General features: G+C 40.0%; 1 non-coding gene across 1 annotated transcript; it reads right to left on the bottom strand.

Annotated features, from left to right (window-relative positions):
• Nucleotides 1-1,336: 1,336 nt before the first annotated feature.
• LOC143267911 (U6 spliceosomal RNA) lies at nucleotides 1,337-1,443 on the bottom strand. Its single transcript, XR_013043572.1, has one exon. It is a non-coding gene; the product is annotated as a U6 spliceosomal RNA (small nuclear RNA).
• Nucleotides 1,444-3,248: the final 1,805 nt, after the last annotated feature.

The following is a 3,248-nucleotide window of genomic DNA, read 5'->3' as shown; positions in this document are numbered from 1 at the left end:
ATATCTTTTGTTGGGGTTTTGTTTTTTGAGACAAGGTCTCTGTGGGGGCCCACAGAGGCTTGCTAGTAAGGCCTTACTCAAGGTAAGAGAATTTGAGCTTGCTTTACCTAGCAGGGCTGCATAATGGGATGATTTGACCACAGGTGTGGTTACTGGGTGTTCTGAAGGGTCTACACTTGCCTGTACCTTGTACTTTGATCTTGAAAGGGGAAGGTCTTTTGCCTCTCCCCTTGGTAGTGTATAAAAAGCCCATTAGAATAAATCTCAAGAGGACTGGGTATTGACCCAGGGCCCTCCCGGAGCTATCCTGTGTCTCTTTCTTGTCTCCGTCTATATTTCTATCTAATACTTCTTCATTCCTTTCTGCTCCCCGCAAGAACCCTACCACAGGTTGGAGCTGGACTCTGACAGATCTCATATAGTCCTGGCTGGCCTGGAACTCTCAGAGATCTGTCTTCCTCTGCCTCCCAAGTGCTAGGATTAAAGGCATGCACCACCATGTCTAGCAATATCCTTAATCCTGTATTCACACAATTAAAGATGTCTAATAAAAATATTTAGTCTTTACATTATAAGGTTGGCTGTTTTGTATATTCTCACTTTTTTCTTTTCATTTTTGAGATGGGGAATCACTGTGCTGCCCAGATGTTCCTGATCTTGTAGACACCATGATCCTCCTGCCCAGCCTCAGCCTCCCTGAGCACACTGCCACACACAGCCCCTTTCGGCTTCTTGTGTATTTCATGTGTTTCTCGTTATTTGTTTATTTAGAAGTTTTATAATTTCTAAAATTAATCTTTTGTATATTTTTATAATTTTAATTTAGATTTATCAAGAATTGTAGCTCAATATTATTCTATTGATCATGATTCCACCAGAATAAAAGAATCAGTATGAAATACTTATCCCATGGTAGAAGGAGTGCAGTCGGGCAGTGGTGGCGCACGCCTTTAATCCCAGCACTCAGGAGGCAGAGCCAGGTGGATCTCTGTGAGTTCGAGGCCAGCCTGGGCTACCAAGTGAGTCCCAGGAAAGGCGCAAAGCTACACAGAGAAACCCTGTCTCAAAAAACCAAAAATAAAATAAAATAAAATAAAAAGGGGTACTTAATTTTTGATATTACAGAAAGACATTTGAGAGATTTTAAACCTTTTCTTAAGAACAGTTTTTAAGACATTTAAATTTATAAGGCTATGGCCAACTTGTCAGCTCATTTTATATATAAAAATCAAGACTTGTTTTTTTCTAAAGCTACTATAGCTCTTGATAAAAAATGTTCAAAGATATAAAAGTCCATACAAGCTTTGAGGGTCTCAAAAAGTGTTTTTTTTTTTTTTTAAATATGGAACACTTCACGAATTTGCATGTCATCCTTGCGCAGGGGCCATGGGAATCTTCTCTGTATCATTCCAATTTTAGTATATGTGCTGTCGAAGCAAGCACTCAAAAAGTGTTTTAAGATATAAATTCAGATTACTTTCCCCTTCTTTTTTTTGGGGGGGGGGTGTTTCGAGACAGGGTTTCTCTGTGTAGCTTTGCGCCTTTCCTGGGACTCACTTGGTAGCCCAGGCTGGCCTCGAACTCACAGAGATCCACCTGGCTCTGCCTCCCGAGTGCTGGGATTAAAGGTGTGCGCCACCACCGCCTGGCTACTTTCCCCTTCTATGGTATTGTTATATTAAGATTTCAAAAAGTTCAGAATTTAACATTAATTCTGGTGCTGTTTGTATCACAAGCTCAGGATTTTAGGTTTTCTTTGGTTGTCTTCTAACTATTAACTTAAACATCTCATTAGGCCAAAGACATCTCTGTCCAATCTGTACCTGACTCTCTCTAAACAACAACAAAAAAAGTACATACCTTTTAACCTAAATCTGTAATTTTGCTAGGACTCAAAGGTATGAGTCTAGATATCTGTTATCTGCTTTTCTATGATTTGGATTTCAATACTGATTGATAACACTAATATATCTAAAACTTTTATGTCCTTTTATAAAATAAGAATACAGCTTGAGTTTCCCCCACCTGTCTATTCCTGAGGATGGTATTGTTTTCTCTGGAACACCTCCCCTTCCCAAATACTAAAACCATGGGCCTAAAAATTCCAAATACGTTCATAAATTTTAACTTCTGTTCCTAGTTTGAACTTGTCTCAACAGGTTTCCATTTGGCTGGCAGACACAGCCAAGCATCAGTTGCTGACTGCAATCTGCTCGAAACGACCACAAGCTCTGGACTTGTTAGTGGCTGATGTGGACCAGCCGGCCAACATGATTGTTCCCTGTCTCTGCAGCTGGATCAGATAACCACATGCTTCTGATAAATGCCCCATTGCCTAACTTCCCTCCTTACCTTTGACTAGCCTTCCAGCCTAGTTGAGCCCTGACCATCTATGCCCTATTTCAGCTTGAAGCAGCTATAGAAGAGAGTACATCATTCCTATCCCCAAAACAGGCTAAAAAGGTTAAGTCAAAGGGAACCCCCCTGGCATTAGGGGACAAATATCTACCTATAATGCCCATTGATATAGTAGGAAACCAGGCCCAGAGCTGTCAATTGATAGATTAACTAAAATGGTTCTGCAGTAAGATAAGACACTTGACCTTCTTTATGCAGAACCAAAGAGGTATCATATGACCTTAAAAATGATTATTTCTATATAAATCATTCAGGATTATAATCTGGCTGTACTCAAAGATCAGAACTACAGGGCCTTCAGAGTGGCAGTAGATGCAGATGTTGCTGCCCTAGAAAAATCTGTTACACATTTAGAAAAATCACTCTCCTCTCTAGCTAAAATAGTTCTCCAAGATACAAAGGGCCTTGACCTAAATTTGTTCAATTGGTTCACCTTTTTATCATTTCTTCAACAAGGGGCCTATGCAAGGCCTTAGGAGAGCAATGCTGTTTTTAGGTTAACCGCTCAGGGATCATTAGAAACTCCATGGCCCCACTGAAAAAGCAGATCCATGACAGAGAACGGCAGCAACAACAAGGAAACCACCCTGGTGTCTGCCTTAGCTGGCCCCTTAATGATCTTGAATTTTTTGAACCTTTTTACAGGGGTAGCCTAGGACCACCTGCATGTCAGATGTTTGCATTGAGATTCACAGTAATGACAAAACTGTAGTTATGAAATAGCAGCAAACTTTAAATATTTTGGGTTGGTATGGACTTTTTGTATGATGATAGAAATGTAAAGCTACATTTGATTCAAATCTGGTTTATAATATTCTCTATATGATAAT

Source organism: Peromyscus maniculatus, chromosome 11, assembly GCF_049852395.1.
Source record: "Peromyscus maniculatus bairdii isolate BWxNUB_F1_BW_parent chromosome 11, HU_Pman_BW_mat_3.1, whole genome shotgun sequence".
NCBI classification, from domain to species: Eukaryota; Metazoa; Chordata; class Mammalia; order Rodentia; family Cricetidae; genus Peromyscus; species Peromyscus maniculatus.
The sequence above is the reverse complement of the archived record's forward strand: the minus strand, read 5'-3'. Positions and strand labels throughout refer to the sequence as shown.